Source organism: Ictidomys tridecemlineatus, chromosome Y (assembly GCF_052094955.1).
Source record: "Ictidomys tridecemlineatus isolate mIctTri1 chromosome Y, mIctTri1.hap1, whole genome shotgun sequence".
Classification (NCBI taxonomy): domain Eukaryota; kingdom Metazoa; phylum Chordata; class Mammalia; order Rodentia; family Sciuridae; genus Ictidomys; species Ictidomys tridecemlineatus.
In genome coordinates, this window is record NC_135494.1 from 28,601,163 (window position 1) to 28,621,172 (window position 20,010).

At 37.1% G+C, this 20,010-nt stretch overlaps 2 pseudogenes; both read right to left on the minus strand.

Moving 5' to 3' along the window:
* Positions 1–20,010, minus strand: part of LOC144371914 (protein transport protein Sec61 subunit alpha-like) — a 600,798-nt pseudogene that overhangs the window by 360,784 nt on the left and 220,004 nt on the right.
* Positions 15,137–15,571, minus strand: LOC144372139 (guided entry of tail-anchored proteins factor 1 pseudogene; annotated as a pseudogene).

Consider the following 20,010-nt stretch of genomic DNA (forward strand, 5'->3'; position numbering starts at 1 on the left):
ATGATATGCAGATGGCAGCTGGATTAAGACAATACCTAGATGCACAGATTTTCCATAGGATGCTTCATCTCCTAGGAGGGCACAGGGCCATGCCATGGGAACTCATCACACTACATAGGCTGGTGTGCAGCTAAAACTTAAAAATTTTTTACCTGGAATTTTTTACCTACTTTTTGTAACCCAGTTGACCACAGGTAACTGAAACCACAGAGAGTGAACCTGTGGATGAGAGGGGAGTACTGTAGAGGGAAACAGAGATGCATACAGAGAGATGGAAGGATGACAGGAGTGATAAAGTAGACAGATGCAGATACAGGAGACAGAGATCAGAGACAGGTGCAGGCTTAGATTTAACCAGAGACAGAGGGCTTCACACAGGTTGGTGGCTGTGGAAGACAGAGCAGGTGGATATAGACATAGATAGATGGATCGATATCTAGACTGACAGATAGTGGATGGTATGGAAGACAGAAACTCACACTCACAAACAAACACTCTAATTCAGAAACCAAAAGTGGTTTTCAGCAGTTTTCATGTGCTCACCGTTACCATGGAGTTCCCAGGAACAGGGAATTCTCAGGAGCAGTACCAAGGATGACAGGAGAAGCCAGAGCAGGGCATCTGAAAAGCAAGAGCTGCCATGTCCTCAGCCAGCCACCGGCTGCAGAGCAGCATCCTGGCCAACAGGCTGCAGGTGCAGGACCTCTCCCACCCAGTGACAGCCAGAACTTGTGTTGAGGCAATGAAGCTGCCCAACAAGGTGCCCCAGAGCCCATCAACCTGTAGACTGCAGAATCGAAGATGATAGATTTTTGGAGCCACACAAATAATTTCTGTGTTGCTGGGAGAGTCTGCTCAAGATGAACACCCATGTGCAGGAAAGTGAAGGTCCTTGCAGAAGTTTGGCTGCCCTTGTGTGGGCTCCAGTCAACACAGATGGCTGAGTGGCATAGTTCTAGCCACAGGTCTCTGCACAACAGGACAGTGAAAAGACAAGGTGCCAAGGTTCGTGGCCGGAGGTTCTTGGAAAGAGGCAGGTGCCATGGAGGTGCAGAGGTGGCCTCGAAGCCTGGACAGTGCCAAGAAAGAGCTAGACAGCAGCCAAGAGGACGTCCTCAACACTAATGTTACAAAACAAGTCCCTAAGGACGTGGCTCCTGGGAGGAAGTGAGCAGTATTTAGAGAGGAAGGAGGAGCTCAGCCTGAAGTGCTGGAAGGAGACACTAAAAAGCCATGCTACTGCTGAGGGGACATTCAGGGACCTGTGAGCAGCAGGCAGTGGACGGTGTGACTCATGGGAGGGGTGCCTTGAACAGGGCCAAGCAGGAGGATGTGGGCCAATGGTAGTGGGCTGGATCATGTTCGCTGGCAGAGGGTACATATGGGTATCCCACAGGGCATTCACACAGTGTTGCTAACAGACCCATGGTGAGAAGCCCTGGGGTGTGGACCAGGGAAGGCGGAAGATGGGCAGGCTTTTGGGTAAAAGGTAGGGCATGGACGGGCAGGCTGATGCCTGCCCTCGAAGTCAGGAATGGCATGGTGGCCACATGGTACACTGGTCTCCATTGAGAAGAAGAAACAGTGTGCAAACCTTGCAGGAGGATGGAGGAGTAAAGCGTGCTCAGTTCACCCACATAATGAGCCACCAGCCCCACCCTCACCTCTGCCCTCAGCTCCAACCTCACATGAGTTTGTTAAAATGTTTTTAATGAATCACAACTTACTCTTAGCTATACAGCACATACTTCTTTTACATACTCTTCTCCCAGGAAAACTGGCAATCTCAAGCCAACAGTCCGAAAGAAGCAAGGCTAGTATTTTGTGATCTTTTCTGGTTGGCTTACTTCCAAGCAGTCATTTGGAAGAGGGAATTCAGCTCTGTTAAAGATTTTCTCAGAAGGTGATATTGTCTGCCAGAAGAAGTGAGCCCCTGATCATTCACCTCCTAACAGTCTCTCTATCTGGTCTGTCTTGTGTTGCTAAGAGCACACCTGGGAGTAGGTGACGTGGATGGAAGAGAAGGCTCCAGTTGAGCTCCAGCATCAGCCAGGCTTGCTTGCTGCATCACCACATGGCAGAAAGAGGCAGGGCAAACAGGAGAGGGGATGAACTCACCCTCTGAGAATGGCGCGGACCCTATGTTCTCAACACCCATCTCTCTGCTGCACACGTTTTCCCAGGACAAATGTTCAAACCAGGGTACTCTCAGAATTCAAGAGTGTTCGGTCCCTTTCATGGGGCGCCTTAGGGTGTTCCTGGCTAGGACAAGCTTTTGCCCCTTCACAAGAACCCCAACAGAAGCTGTGGTCATGACCCCAGAGTTTCCAGAGCCCAGTTTGCTGAGAGGGGGAAATCCACACCTTTCTTATCTTGGTGACCCTGTGGAGAAAGCTCATTCACAGGCTGCCTGTGTTTGTGCTTCACTCTTGCTAAGAGGCGTGAGCAGAGGAGTACCTTGTAAGTCCTGGAGGATTCTTGGCTCACTGGTTGTAAGGATTCTTTGTCTTCAAGCTGCCTATGGAATAATATCAATGCTTTTCACGGCACACCGCTCCCCACATGGACCTCACAGACCCTCTAGAACACTAACAGCTGTAGACATTAAGGCTCATCAGTCTGTGGTGCTTTCTCAAGGCCAGCCTACATCTTGGGTCATAAAACAGGCCTCAGTAAATTCAGAAAAATCAAATAATCATTATTTTCTCAGACTGCAATGCAATAAAATTAGAAACTAACAAGAAAAATTGTTAGAAATAGTACAGGAACATGGAAACATGCTCTTGAACAACAAATAGGGCAGAAATCAGAAAATAAGTTAGAGTTTGCTGGAAGCGAGTGAAGATAGAAGCACCACCAACTCAGGGTCGTGGAGTGTAGGACTGTCAGTCTCAAGAGCAAGTTCTGAGCAGAGGATCCACATCAGAAAGCACAAGAACTTCTGATGAAAAACCCAAGAGTGCAACTCAGGAGCAGAATGACGGGACCCATTCAGCCCAACCTAAGGTAGGAGAAAGAAGGAAATATCAAAGATCAGAGCAGAAATAAGTGAAATAGAGACCAAGAAAACCACATAAATGAGCAATGAAATAAAGAGCCACATTTTTTTATTCATTCATGTATTGAAGGGCATCTAGGTTGGTTTTACAATCTTGCTATTGTGAATTTTGCTGCTATGAACATCGATGTAACAGTGTCCCTGTAGCATGCTCTTATTAGGTCTTTAGGAAATAGACCAAGAAGTGGAATAGCTGGGTCAAATGGTGCTTCCATTCCCAGCTTTCCAAGAAATCTCCATACTACTTTCCAAATTGGCTGCACCAATTTGTAGTCCCACCAACAGTGAACCAGTGTACACTTTTCCCCACATCCTCGCCAGCACTTGTTGTCGTTTGACTTCATAATGGCTGCCAATCTTACTGGAGTGAGATGGTATCTTAGGGTGGTTTTGATTTGCATTTCTCTGACTGCTAGCGATGTTGAGCATTTTTTCATGTACTTATTGATTGATTATATGTCCTCCTCTGAGAAGTGTCTGTTCAGGAACTTGGCCCATTTGTTGATTGGGTTATTTGTGGTCTTTTTGTCTAATTTTTAAAGTTCTTTGTATACTCTGGATATTAGGGCTCTATCTGAAGTGTGAGGAATAAAGATTTGTTCCCAGGATGTAGGCTCCCTATTTACCTCTCTTATTGTTTCTTTTGCTGAGGAAAAAACTTTTTAGTTTGAGTAAGTCCCATTTTTTAATTCTAGTTTTTAACTCTTGCGCTATGGGTGTCCTATTGAGGAATTTGGAGCCTGACCCCACAGTATGTAGATCATAGCCAACTCTTTCTTCTGTCAGACGCCGTGTCTCTGATTTGATATTAAGCTCCTTGATCCATTTTGAGTTAACTTTTGTGCATGGCGAGAGAAAGGGATTCAGTTTCATTTTGATGCAAATAGATTTCCAGTTTTCCCAGCAACATTAGTTGCTGGTGCTAACTTTCCTCCATTGCATGCTTTTAGCCCCTTTATCAAATATAAGATAGGTGTAGTTTTGTGGATTGGTTTCTGTGTCCTCTATTCTGTACCATTGGTCCACCCGCCTCTTTTGGTACCAGTACCATACTGTTTTTGTTACTATTGCTCTGTAGTATAGTTTGAAGTCTGGTATTGCTATATTGCCTGATTCACACTTCGTGCTTAGCATTGTTTTTGCTATTCTGGGCCTATTCTTTTATTATTCCATATGAATTTCATGATTGTTTTATGTATTTCTACAAGAAATGCTGTTGGGATTTTGACTGGCATTGAATTGAACTTATAGAAAACTTTTGGTAATATCGCCATTTTGATGATGTTAGTTCAGCCTATCCATGAACAGGGTATATTTTTCCATCTTCTAAGATCTTCTTCTATATCTTTAGGGTTCTGTAGTTTTCATTATATAAGTCTTTTACCACTTTTGTTAGGTTGATTCCCAAGTATTTTATTTTTTGGGGGGATATTGTAAATGAAGTAGTTGTCCTTATTTCCATTTCAGAAGATTTGTCGCTGATATATAGGAATGCATTTGATTTATGCCTGTTTATCTTATATCCTGCCACTTTGCTGAATTCATTTATTAGCTCCAATAGTTTCTTTGTAGACCCTTTTGGGTCTGCTAAGTAAAAAATCATGTCATCTGCAAATAATGATAATTTAAGTTCTTCTTTTCCTATTTTTATGCCTTCATTTCTTTTGTCTGTCTAATTGCTCTGGCCAGTGTTTCGAGGACTATGTTGAACAGAAGTGGTGAGAGAGGGCATCCCCGTCTTGTACCAGATCTTAGAGGAAATGCCTTCAATTTTTTTCCATTAAGAATGATGCTGGCTTCTGGCTTATCATAGATTGCTTTTACAATGTTGAGGTATGATCCTGTTATCCCTAATTTTCCTAGAGTTTTGAGCACAAAGGGATGCTGTACTTTGCTGAATGCTTTTTCTGCATCTATCGAGATGATCATATGGTTCTTATTTTTAAGTCTATTGATGTGGTGAATAATATTTATTGATTTCTCTATATTGAACCAGCCTTGCATTCCAGGGATGAATCCCACTTGATCATGATGTATAATTTTTTGGTATGTTTTTGTGTCCGATTTGCCAAAATTTTATTGAGGATTTTTGCGTCTAGGTTCATTAGAGATATTGGTTTGTAGTTTTATTTCTTTGAAGTGTCTTTGTCTGATTTAGGAATCAGGGTGATGTTGGCCTCGTAGAATGAATTTGAAAGTTCTCCTTCTTTTTCTATTTCCTGAAATAGTTTGAAAAGTATTGGTGTTAGTTCCTCTTTAAAGGTTTTGTAAAACTCTACTGTATACCCATCTGGTCCTGGGCTTTTCTTAGTTGGTAGTCTCTTAATGAATTCTTCTATTTCCTCTATTGTTATTGGTCTGTTTAGGTTGTCTATATCCTCCTGACTCAATCTGGGCAGATCATAAGACTTAAGAAATTTATCTATGCCTTCACTATCTTCTATGTTATTGGAGTATAAAAATTCAAACTAATTTCTGATTATCTTCTCTATTTCTGAAGTGTCTGTTGTGATATTGCCTTTCTCATCCCGTATGCTAGTAATTTGGGTTCTCTCTCTTCTCTTCCTTAGCATGGCTAAGGGTCTGCAGATTTTATTTATTTTTTCAAATAACCAACTTTTAGTTTTGTCAATTTTTTCAATTGTTTCTTTTGTTTTGATTTCTTTAATAACAGCTCTGATTTTAATTATTTCTTGCCTTCTACTTCTTTTGCTGTTGTTTTTCTCTTCTTTTTCTAGGATTTTGAGATAGTGTATGAGATCGTTTATTTGTTGTTTTTTTCTTTTTTTAAGGAATGTACTCCAAGCAATGAATTTTCCTCTTAGAACTGCTTTCAATGTGTCCCATAGATTCCAATATGTTGTGTCTGTGTTTTCATTTAATTCTAAGAAGTTTTTAATTTTCTCCTTTATGTCTTCTAAAACCCATTGATCATTCAGTAACCTATTGTTCATTCTCCAAGTGATGCTTGATTATTTCTTCCTTCTTTTATCATTGATTTTCAGTTTCATTCAATTATGATCGGATAATATGCATGGTATTATCTCTACTCTTTTATATTGTCTAAGAGTTGCCCTGTGACATAATATATGATCTATTTTTTGGGAAGGTTCCATGTGCTGCTGAGAAAAAAGTGTAACTACTTGATGTTGGATGGTATAGTCTATATATGTCAACTAAGTCTAGGTTATTAATTGTGTTATTGAGTTCTATAGTTTTCTTATTTAAGTTTTGTTTGGAAAATCTGTCCAGTGGTGAGAGACGTGTGTTGAAGTCTCCCATGATTATTGTATGGTGGTCTATTAGACTCTTGAACTTGAGAAGAGTTTTCTTGATGAACATAGCTGCAACATTATTTGGGGGCATATATATTTATGATTCTTATGTCTTGTTGGTGTATGATTTCCATGAGCAGTATGATGTGTCCTTCTTTATCCCTTTTGATTAACTTTGGCTTGAAATCTAAATTTTTAGAAATGAGTTTGGACACTCCTGCTTGTTTCCGCAGTCCATGTGAATGGTATGATTTTTCCCAACCATTCACTTTCAGTCTACGTATATCTTTTTCTATCAGATGCGTCTCCTGTACTCAGCATATTGTTGGGTCTTGTTTTGTGATCCATTCTACTAGTCTATGTCTCTTAATTGGTGAGTTTAAGCCATTAACATTTGGGGTTATTATTGAGATATGGTTTGTTCTTCCAGCCATATTTGTTTATTAATGTTACTAAACCTGATTTGTTTTTCTCTTTGATTACTTTCCCCCCTTTACTGTCCTACCTTCTTCTGTTGGTTTTTAATGTTATTTTCCATTTCCTCTTCCTGTAATGTTTTGCCAAGGATTTTTTTAAAAAATGGTTTTTTAGCTGTGAATTCTTTTAACTTTTGTTTATCATGGAAGATTTTAATTTCATCTTCCATCCTGAAGCTTAATTTCGCTGGATACACGATTCTTGGTTGGAACCCATTTTCTTTCAGTGTTTGAAATATGTTATTCCAGGATCTTATAGCTTTCAGAGTCTGTGTTGAGAGATCAGCTGTTATCCTAATTTGTTTACCCCTAAATGTAATCTGCCTCTTTTCTCTTGTAGCTTCTATAATTCTCTCCTTATAATGTATGTTGGACATCTTCATTATAATGTGTCTAGGTGTGGATCTCTTATGATTTTGCACATTCGGCGTCCTGTATGCTTCTAGGATTTGGGATTCTGTCTCATTCTTAAAGTCTTGGAAGTTTTCTCGTATTATTTCTCCGAATAGATTGTTTATTCATTTGGTTTGGAGCTCTGTGCCTTCCTGTATACTAATGACTCTTATGTTTGGTCTTTTAATGTTATCCCATAATTCCTGGATGTTCTGCTCATGGTTTCTTAGCAGACTTGCTGAGCTGTCTATGTTCTTTTCAAGTTGAAATACTTTGTCTTCATTGTCTGATGTTCTATCTTCTACGTGATCTACTCTGCTTGTAGTATTCTAAATTGAGTTTTTAAGTTGGTTTATTGCTTCCTGCATTTCTTGGATTTCTATTTGTTTGTTTTTTGTTACCTCTATCTTCCTGTGAAATTGATCTTTTACTTCCTGGATTTGTTTATGTGGTTCCTTGTCAATGTGATCTTTCATTGTCTGATTTTGCTGTCACATGTCTTCCTTGCGACTCAAGATCATCTGTAGCATGTATATCCTGAACTCTTTCTCTAACATTCCCTCTGTTGCAGCTATTACCTCTTCTAAAGTTGAGTTGACCTACATTGCTTGTGGTCCTTTCTTTCCTTGTCTTTTCATACTGCTCACGTTTCTTTCTGCTTGGTGAAACTGTTGTGTTTTTGAAATGTTTCCCCTAATTATTTATATTGCTCTTATATAGTTGAAAAATCTCTCTTGCAGGGCGGGTAGTGGCTGTGCTCCTCCTTTAATTTGGGTGATCTGTTTGCCGCGCTGGAGGGCTGCTAGGCCTGCTCTGCCAGTCTTTCACAGGTCTGCCCACCCTGCGGGAGCTGGTGGCGGCTCTACTCTGCCCCCACTCCAATTGTGGTAACGTGACTACCACCCCCTCATGTAATTGGGCCTGATCTGTATGCGGGTGGTTGCTCTGATCTGCCCCTACTTCAATTGGTGTGGCGTGTCTCCCATGCTGGCAGGCCTCTAGGCCTTTTCCGCTGGTGGCTCTCAGGTCTGCCTGACTCTGGCAGTAGGGGGAGTTGGGGGTCGAGAGTTTTTTGGTTTTTACAATCAAGCCCACGGAGAGATCTTAAAGTTTCCAGGTTGTTCGCAAGGTGGGCGGGGCTGTTAGCAGAGCCCGGAAGTCATGGCCATGTGCTGGGCCATGCGGGGACCCTTCTAGCTGAGTCGGGCCACCAGGGGCCTCCTGAAGAGCGGGGCAGCTGCAGCTGTGTGGCTAAGATCCAGGAGGGTGGTGTGGATGTTCGAAGAGTGAGAGCAGGGCCTCCTGGGAGAGCCAGGATGGCGGGGGCCTCTGCCAGTTTGGGCAGCCACTCCACTCCGGCCCGCTGCAACTTGCAGAAGCTGCTGGTGTCCACAGGATAGGACCTGTGTGCCCACCGGGGGGCCAGGTGTATAGCCGGGTGGGTGTGGCAGCCGCTCGCAGGGTGGGTGTGGCTGCCGCTCATGGGCCTCCCGTGAGAACCCAGTTGGCGGGGCCGTCTGCCAGTTTGGGCGGGTCAGGCCGCACCCCTCCTGCTGCCGCCAACTTGCAAAAGTGGCTGCTGGCTGCAAGACCTGACTTCTGCACCCACTGCGGGGCTACCTGTAGAGCCTGGTAGCTGTGGCCACGTAGTTAAGAACCGGGCAGGTGGGGCGGCCGCTTGCAGAGTGAGAGCTGGGCCTCCCATTAGAGCCCGGATGGTGGAGGTTGACTGCCAGTTCGGGCGGGGCGGGAAAAGCTGCTCTGGGTGCCAGCCGCTTGCAAAAGCGGCTACTGGCTGCAGGATCTGACTTCTGCACGTGCCGCGGGGCTGCCTGTAGAGTTGGGTAGCTAAGGCCACGTGGTTAAGAACCGGGCAGGTGGGGCGGCCACTCTCAGAGCAAGAGCTGGGCCTCCCGGGAGAGCCTCTTGCAGGAGCGACTGATGGCTGTGGGACTAGACCTCTGTGCCCACGTGGCCATCCAAGATCCACTTCTCTGAAGCAAACTGTCACTTCCAATAAACCTACCAGTTTACCGCAGCTCTCCTCTTAAGGGAATTTTGCTAGAAGTTCCTCCATAGGTAGGCTGCAGCTGATCCAATGGGTCTTTCTGATCCTGTTAAAGTTGAGACATTGGAATCGCTGCTTCCTCGCCAGCCACCATGTTGGATCCCCTGTGTTCTTACTTATATCCTCCCTCTCTCGAACAATCTTACCAACCTCATCTCCAGGAGGAAGAAGGGAAGGGCATGCTCGCTTGCATACCAGGCAATCGCGCCACTGCTTAGGCCATCTATTTTTATACCTTTTTTACAGGTGTTTTTTCGGGTCATTAATGGATACCCTCAAAGCATTTTAAAGAGTTACAATCTTTTCTGACATATATTGATTACCTAAGATATTGAGTACATTGTTTAAAGTATTTTTTCTGTAACCTTAGCCAATCATGATTAAGATTTTATTTTCTTACCTCGATCATAGGTGCTAGGTTATGCAACTAGACTGCATATATCCAGACCTATTATTGACTTCTAACTTCAAAGCATAACTTTTTCTTTAACCTTTAACTTTAAAGCATACCTATAATTACTGTTAAACTTTCTTACTTCTAAAGTCCCAATAAAACACACTTAAAATAGTGAAAGTCTATTACTTAAGAGCCTACTACTCTGAAGTGTCTCTAAAATATGTCTATGTTCATTATACATTATTTTATGTTTAATTTCCTGCCGCAGTCCAGCTGTAGCAAAATAACCTGGGGGGGGGTGGTGACAAATAACTTGTGTACCTTGATACAGCAGGAGTGGAAGCCGTTTATTGTAGGACAGGAGTGGTATTTATACATTCCACACAGCTTATCTAATTAACATAAACTAGATACAGCAGTCAACCAATAACCAATAAGGAATTTCCACACTTAATGGCTTGCTTTTGTTACTTCTTCCTTTTTTTTTTTTTTGTTTTTGTTACTTCTTAAACCACTTCCTCTGGCATTTTTCCAGGCATCATCCAGAGTTGTTTAAGCACTCTAACATTTCTCCAACATAATGCCAGGTGTTATTTTGACTTGTTTACAGACTCTAATATTTCCCCCTTTTGTATAATTTAAATAACGACCATAATGGTTTTTACAGAAACACCATAAATAACCTGCTACAAACAGAAAGGGAGGATACAAAATGCTACAATACCAAGCCAATTGATGGCTCCATGCAAGAAGCCCTTGGAAAAATTGTACCAGCAAGGACACCTTTAGCAAAGATACTGAGTTACAATTTGTTGTAGATTACAGTTTGTTTTCTCAGTCCAGGTAAAGAAGTGTCTCAATAGATTAACTCACAGTCTAGGTAAGTTCTGCAGGCAGCTAGCTTAAATCACAGTCCAGGTAAGTTTACAGTCCAGGTAAGTTCTGTAGGGACCTAGCTTAAATCACAGTCCAGGTAAGTTCTGCAGGCAGCTAGCTTGATCCGAAGTCTTGTCTGGTTCTCGTCACTTACCCCAGAGTGTCTGGGGGCTCCCCGTAATGGGCCACCATCTACAACAGTCTGGTTGCAGCAAAACAATCGAGGAGTGACGAACAACTTGAATTCATTGATATAGCAGGAGAGGGAGTCATTTATTGTAGGAAAGGAGGGGTATTTTTACATCCCACATAGCTTATCTTAATTAGCATAAACTAGATACAGCAGTCAACCAATAAGGAATCTCTACACTTAATAGCTCGCTGGCATTACTTCACAAACCACTCCCTCTGGCATTTGCCAGGTGCCATCCAGACTTGTTTACAGACCTTAACATTAACCACTCCCTCTGGCAAAATGCCAGGTGCCATTCTGACTTGTTTACAGACTCTAACAAACATATATTCCATTAACGGTTTATTGTAATGTACAGGCAAATTTAACATTGATAATTGAAAATACAAGCTAAAATAGGCTTTAAAATTTATATGATTTTACATGGATTTAAGAGAAATTTGGTTTAGTTATAAAGGTAAGGTAAGGATTAATATTTCATTCTACTTAGGATTCTGCTTGCATTAAAGAATGAATATGTACCTTGAGAAATATAAATATTCAAAATAATATATGTGAAGATATTACATCTCTTGAGAGTACATTTTGAGTCATGTGATCATATACTTTGTACATATGGAGATGTGTGTATATATATATTAATATCTTACATTAAAACTTTAAATAAAATTCAAACATAAACTTTAAATTCATAATTGGGATACATGAATTCATGTAACATTCTTCTTAGATATAAATGTAAGCTCAATATTTAATTTCCTTTGGAATTGGCTTAGGGTTAAAGAACAATAATTGGGAAATCTCTATATTTTAAGCATATATATGTGTGGAAACATGCATTAAAGTGTGTATAAACATACATGTTTTAAGACAGGAAAAAGTATAATTTGAGTAAGATGATTAAATATTATTTACATATGGGGACCCAAGCATATAACCCATAAATGGTATATTGTAATGTTTATGTAAATAAAGAGACTCATAAAAATTCATATTGATTTACATATTTTTAAATAGAACATGGTTTTGTTGTTGAGGTAAGGTAGTGCTTAATATTTCAATTTGTTTTGGGTTAGGGTTAAGGTTAAAAAATGTTAATGTGTATCAGGAAATATTAATATTCATAAAAATGTATGTGTTGTGATATGTATGATAACATATATAAGCATGCAGGTTGTGACACAGGAAAGAGTCAAATGTTAGTCAAGTGATTAAAAGTTCTGTAAATATGGCAATGCAAAAATATATCTCATAAAATTTGGGTAGTAATATAAATGCAAATTTAATATTGATACATATTATGATTACATATGTGAAATACACATAAAATTTAATTTTGGTATACAAGATTTTAAATAAAATTAGATTTAAGTACTTAGGCAAGTAAATTTTTATGTAAAATGTTTGTTTAAGTTAGGGTTAAAGAATTAACATATATATGAGGATATATGAAAATTCATTAGAAGGTACAGGTAAAATTCTGTTTGAAAACAGACACATACATGTTCTGACAAAAAAATAATAAAATATGAGTAATGTGTTTACATATTTTATAAATATGAGAAATGAAATGATATGTATTATAAAGGATTTATTGTTATAAAATATGTATATTAAATATTGAAAATTGAGTTAGTAAAAATATGCTTTAATATTGATATAGGTGTACATGGATTTATATAAAAATTGGTTAATATGTAGAGGTAAGATTAGGTTTAGTATGAAATTTTGGTTTAGAGTTAATTTTAAGATTAAAAAAATTAGCATGTATATGTGGAAATAAAAATAGTCCTAAGAATGTACATGAAAATATGTACAAAACATATAAATATACATGTTTTTCCACAGAAAAGTGCAAAATTTCAGTCATATAACTACATTTCCTGTATATAGGTTGATTGGAGGCTATATACTATAAATGATATATATTAATATATATGCAGATTTAAATTTGATAATTAAAAATGGAAGTCAAAATACAATTTAAAATTTATATTGGTGTATTTTGATTCAAGTCAAATTTGAATTAAATATAGAGATAATGTAAAGGCAATATAAATTTTAGTTTGAGTTAGGATTAGGGTATAGAATGGACACATATGCTAGAAAATATCTGTATTCACATAACTGACATGTAAAAATATGTAAAAAAAATAAAAGATACATGTCCTGACACAAGGGAGAGTGTTTTGTAAATAATGTGATGAGACATTTTGTAAATATGGAGTTAGAAATAGATACCGTAAAAATGATATAGTGATATGTATGTAAATTTATAATTGAAAATTGAAAATAGAAGTCAAAGTACACTCTAAAATTCTTATTGGTGTATAAAGGTTGAAGTAATTTTTTTAATAGAAGTATTATAAAGATCAATATAAAATTTTGGATTGTGCTAAGGTTTTAGTGAAAGAATGAATATTTGAATTGGAAATATCAATATTCATAAGAATATACTATGAAATTATGTTTCATAACATATATAAACACATGTGTTGTGACACAGGCATGAGTAAAATGTAAGTCATGTGATTACAAATTTGGTTATCATGGGGATGAAGAATATATCCTATAAACAATATATACCAATATATATGCAAATTTAATATTGATAATTTAACATATAAGTTAAAATACACATAAAATTTTATCGTAGTTGACCTGCTTTTAGTAAAATTTGGTTTAGTAATTTAGATAAGTTAAGTGTTTACATACAATTTTGGTTTGAGTTAGGGTTATAATTAGCAAGTGTTTGTGGAAATATGAATATTTCTAACAATACACCTATGAAATTATGTACAAAACATACATGTAGTAATACAAGGAAGAATTAACAAGTGAGCCATGTAATTACACATTTTGTAATGATGGGAATGCAAGGATACATATCCCATAAAGGATGTAGCGTAATACAAATGCAAATTTAACATTGATAATTGAAAATAGAAGTCAGAATACACTTTAAAATTCATATTCTTTCCAGTCACAGTGGTGAACACCTGAAATTCCAGCCACTCTGAAGGCTGAAATGGGAGGATTATGAGTTTCAACACAGCCCCAGCAGCAGCAAGGTACTAAACAATCTTGTCTCTAAATAAAATACAAAATAGGTCTGGAGATGTGGCTCTGTCCTCAAGTTTGAGTGAGTTCAATTCTGGTTAGAAAAAAATCATATTTTCGTATATGGGTTTAAGTAAAATTTGGTTCTGATATAGAGGTAAGAAAAAGGTTAATATAATCCTTATTTGTGTTAGGATTAGGGGTAAAGGCTGAATATGTATATCAGGAAATATAAGTATATATATATGATTGTAAAAGTGAAAACATAGATACATATTCAGACACAATGAAGAGTAAAATGTTGAGTCATGTGATTACATGTTAGAAATCAAATAAGTTTCAATTCAAATTAACTTAATCAGATTTCCTATTTTGTTTTTCAAATTCATTCCAATCTATACAGCAGAAATATTAAATGTTTATAAAACATACTTAATTTGAAATGCTTTCAATACAAAACAATCAGTCACAAAACAATGCATTATGGTCTCATCAATAAATTTATAAAACACTGTAATGAGAAACTAACAGTTGCAAATAAGTAGATGATAGACATTATAGAAATGTTCATCCAACTAATGACTTTAGACACAAAGAACACACAATGTCAATTAGTGTTATTCTTTCAATTTTACTACAATAGACAATAAACCAAATGTTCAAGTTCTAGTAGTTGCAATAAAACTTTCTAAAATACATATAAAAGTACTTAAGTTTGGTCTGCAGTTGTATCTCAGTGGTAGAGCATTTGCCTAGCATGAGTGAAGCACTGGGTTCTATCCTCAGCACCATCTACAACTAAAAAATATATAAATTAAAATATATTTAAAAGTATTCAAGTTTTTAAAAAATTTTGACATTCCAGTTGGCAACAGTACCACAATGTTCCAATAGAGCAAATTAGGAGTAAGACATGTAGATCCCCATTCAGTTTCAAATCTGGTGTTACTGTAGAATACTGTAGAATACTGGGATTCTTACAAGAATCTCACATAAAGCCCAAAAACATATTCAAAAAAAAAAAACCTACCCTATGTACTTTGGGTTTTTTTTTTGTTGTTGTTGTTTTGTATTTTTAAGCAACAATAAGACTATTTACCTAATAAGAGAATCATTTTAGAAGTCATAATAGCTGGGATAGGTGTGGTGGGGCACAAGTGTAACTCAAAAACTCAAGAGGAAGAGGTTTGAGGATGGTAAGCTTGAGGTCAGGCTGGGCAACTTACCAAGAACCTGTCTCAAAATTAAAAATAAAAAGGACTGTGGCTGGGGTTAGGTGGTAAAGAACCTTTGAGTTCAACCCCCAGTTTAACAACAACAACAATATCCCACAGTGGTATTCATTTTTTTTTATTGAAAGTGTAAAGTACAAGGGGTCACCACAACTTGTTACAGACTAAAATCCAACTAATAATTCCAACACCACCTGCTGTTCTAGCAGGGAAGGCTACCAGGAGGTCTAGTGGTGTTATCCATTTTCTCAGCACAACAGTCACAGGGGCAGAATAACACTTCCAAATGAGTGACATCATTAAGGTAGCTTGCAAAGTACAGAAAGCAACACTTAAAAATCATTTTATCTTGGCTAGTTGAGCAGTCCGTTCTTTCACATAAGTCTTGAGCTGGTCCACCATCTTGTTGATCTTCCATTCCAGCCTGGCATATCTGGCAAACTCATTCATCTTGTTTATCATGGAGAACTCTTGCCTCATATCCTGGATCTCTGCCCTCATCCGCGGCTGTGGCTCTGCATCATTCTGCAGCACTTTGGACATGAGGGAGGACAAAGTCAGATGGAGGATCAGAAGGACATTGCATCCAAACAGGAAACAGAGGACCAGCAGCCACGTCCAACTGTGGAACTTGGTCAAGTTTTTTCATTCTTCCCAGATACTCCCTGCAGCCCAGGAACCTCTATCCAAAGCTCCAAGGGTACCTCATCAGTAGGCATACCTGCAACTGTGCACTGAGTCCCAATAGCCCTGCTTTTTTAAATGAGGTTTGTAAAATTTATTCGTACACACATTAAACTTTTGATGCTTTCTTTAATTGTTATAGACCAACTTAGATTATGGATCAGCCCAATAAGCAAAGACTAGATTAGATAATAGGATAAATAATGTTAAGTTATCCTGACTGTACTTAAAAAAATTTAACCTTTGGCTGGAGTTGTGGCTAAGTGGTACAGCGCTTACCTAGCATTTGTAAGATTCTGGGTTCAATTCTCAGCACCCCATATAAATAAGGTCCATTGACAACTTAAAAACAAAATAAACAAAACAAAACCTTGCTTAAGTGACTACATTTGGAAGTTCCAAAATGTAACTCTAGTTATAAAACTTATTTCTTGTAAAAATTGTTTATTTTTGTACTGCATGTGTTTGGAACAAAAATGTGGTTATATGCTTTGGGTGGCTGATTTTTAACTTTAGCTTCTGTGTTCTCTTTGCTTGCTTGCATCTACATTTTCGAGGATGTTGTTTTTCCCCTTATAAACCCCATAGAACTTGCACCCCATACTGTTCCTGGCAGAAACAGTTTGGGTCCATCAGGGAGCAGTCACCAGCTAGCTAAATAAAGACTCTCCAATTTAGAAAAAATTCAGTTGAGAGTGTTTTCTGAGCTATAGACTCAAAATAAAATGGTATCTTTTAAAAAATCTCTATTTATGAGCATTCACTTCTACCATACATACAATTGATTTTTATTTCTATGTTGATCTTGAATCCTGCAATTTTACTATTACTTTCAGACATTTTTAAAAGATTCAGTGATTTTTACTATTAATTTTCATGTTTTCTGCAAATAAAGTTAATTTATTTTTTAATTTTTTCATTAGTATGATTTTTAGTGTTCCCCCCCCTTAACTGAGTACATCAACAGACCCTTTAGTAGCAAACAGAAAGAAATGATATGTACAAAACCCAATTTATTTCTGAGGATTTGGTCTATTGCCATTAAGTATTGTGTTTCTGGTAAATTTTTAATAGATTCCTGTGTCAGATTGAGACACTTACTTTCTAGTCCTAGTTTGCTAAAATTTTAAACAGAAGCTGATATTGCGTTATTAGGAAATACTTTTCTACACTCATTGATTTTGCAAATATATATGTGTAATGTATATGCATATTATATATATGTCAATTTATATCATTGATATGGAATTTCACTGATCAATTTTGGAATGTTGAATCAACTTTTCATCTCTATGAAAAACTTTCGTATGATATAATAACCTATTTCATATATTGTTGAATTTTCTTTGCCAAATTTTGGTTAGAATTTTTGCATCCAAGATCATTGTGTGTGTGTGCGGGGGGGTGAGAGTGTTGGGGGAAATTATTAGGGAATTAGTGATCTTAGTTTGTAATAATATTCTCTTGCAATGATCATTCCTGGGTTTTTCTTTCATGAAAATAATACTGGACCCATTAGGTGAGTTGAAAAGCACTTCATCTTTCTATATAGTTTTGTGTAAAATTTTATTACTTCTTCCTTTTGTAATTTGAATTCAATATTGTTGCCACTTGAGATTGGATTGGTATTGGTACAAGGATTTTTAACTAAAATATTTATTTCTTTTATAGATACAAGACAATTGACCAAATCTATTTCTTCTTGAGTAATTTTTGGTTTATTTTGAACTTTGTAAGAATTTATTCATTTTATAATTGTTTTCAAATTTATTGGCATAACGTAATTCATAATATTTTTTGATTCTTTTTTTGAGGGGAATGTGGTTGAGTGCTTGTTTGTAGATATTCTGTCAATGGAAATAGACATGGAAGCATTTCCCCTGGTGAGCAAATTTCCAGGGGTGTTAACTGGTGCCCTGATTCCCACAGTTGGCATAACCAGCCTCCTCCCTGTGAGGTAATTAGACAACTAAGCAGTCACTATCTGGTCTCCTTCACAATGTCCTTGGAGAGAAATTACTCTTTGTTTGTATTAAGGGGATCTTATCTAAGTTAGCTAGCACTTTGGTTAAAGAAGTACTAATTAGAATATAGTCATAGTAACAGGAAGTATATATTCTTTGAGTTATAAACTCCCAGGCAGGGAAGAGTGGTCATTTCACTTCTGTACTTCTTCATCATCACTTTATTTTGCTCTTATCCACTCCTGTGTTTGCTTGTACTTGTGTGTCTGTGTCTGTTCTTTGTGCACATCCTTACAGGTATTTTTCCACAAGTGTTCCTTTACACTTGGCATTGAACCAAGAAGTGCTTAACCAGTGAACCCACAACCCTATCTCTTTTCAATTTTTTTTTATTTTGAAACAGCATCTCACTAAGTTGCTTAGGGTTTTATTAAGTTGTTGAGGCTATCCTCAAACTTGCAATTCTTCTGTCTCAATCTCCTGAGCCCTGGGGATTACAAGAATGTGCCAAAAGGACAAGTTGACTTTTTATTTAATATTCATAGAATATTTAGTGATATAATGTCTCACATTCCTAATATTTGTAATTTGTGTCTATTATTAAATTTACTTGTCATTTTTTTAAAGATTTACCAAGGTTATTTTATTTGTTCTAGAGACAGCTTTTGTTTTTATAGATTTTAGAAGTGTTTTACTTAATTGATTTCTGTGCTGATGGTTCTTTTTTCCGTGACTTCATTAATTTCTTGTTTGATTTTATTTTATGCTGTTAAGGTGAAAATTTTATCAATACAAATCAAATGGACAGATAATACATGCAGTAACATGTATACACACCATACCTACCTCTCTATTACATCACATATTTTCCCCTGTGATTTTCATCTTGCATTAGTGGGACACATTTGCTGCAATTAATGACCCCAAATTGGCACTACATTATTAGCTCTATTCCATAACTTATATTGTTTCACTCTGAGTTACACAGTTTTGTGGCTTCTGAGAGAATGCATAATGATAGAATGCCTTCACCACCCTAAAATCCCCTAAGATTCACCTATTTATCCTTCCCATCTTTCCTCCTAATTTCCTGGTAACTATTGAGTTTTCTAACTCTCTGTATCAATTTACCTTTTCCAAAATGTTGTATAGTTTAAACTTTCTAATATATAGCATTTTTAGACTACCATCTTTTATTTACTAGTATACATTTATAATACCTGCATGTCTTTTTATGGATTCATACCTCATTTATTTTTATTGCTGAGTAATATTCTGTTGTATGCATGAAGTACTATGTGTTCATCTATTAATCAGGAGAAAGACATCTGGGTTGCTTCCCATTTTGTGATAATCAACAAATCTTCTATAAATATTAATGTGCAGGATTTTGTTGAACATAAATTTTTAACTAATTAAGACAAATACTTAGGCATAAAATTGTTGGATTGTAAAGTAAAACTATGTCTTTGCAAGAAACTTCAGAGTGGTCTTTCAAAGTGAATGTACCACTTTTCCTTCTGACCAACATTCATGAAAATTCCCTTTACTTCATATTCTCACTTGTATTTGATATTGTCATTTAAAAAAAATAGCCATTTTAATTGTGGAATAGTAGTGTCATGTTGAAAATCCCTAATGATACATGGTATTATCTAGTTTTCAATAAGCTTTTGTTCCATGTGTAGATTTCCTTTGGTAAAATGGGTTTTTAGGTTTTTTTAAATCTATTTATTAATTGTGTTTTTTCCTTATTATTGTATTTTTGGAGTTACTTTTATACTTTGGATGGAGGTTTTAAGAAGATATTTGTTGTGTAAATATATTTTCCCAGTCTATGATTTGTTTCTTTATTCTTTCATCATTTTTTACCAGAGTATTAGTTATTGATTGATTGATTGATTGATTCATGCATTATTTGTGATGGTATCTCACTATATTTCCCAGGCTTGTTTTAAATTACTGGACTCATATATTTCTACCACCTCAGCCTTCCAGGTTCTTAAAGGTCTTCATTTTATCAAACTTATAATTTACTAGTACTTTTTTTTCATGGATTATATTTTGCTATTGAATTTTAATATCCACTGTCAAATTCAAGGTCACCTAGACACTTTGTGATGTTATTTTATAAATGTCTTATATTAAAATTTGGGTTTTGAAGTTTAACTCATAGAAGTAGAGAGTAAAATGATTGCTACAAGACACTGGCATCAAAACAGACATGTCCTCAGTGGAACACCATAGAAGACACAGAGATAAATCCCTACATTTACAGTCATCTGATCCTTGACAAGATATCAGAAACATACATTGGAGAAAAGACAACCTTTT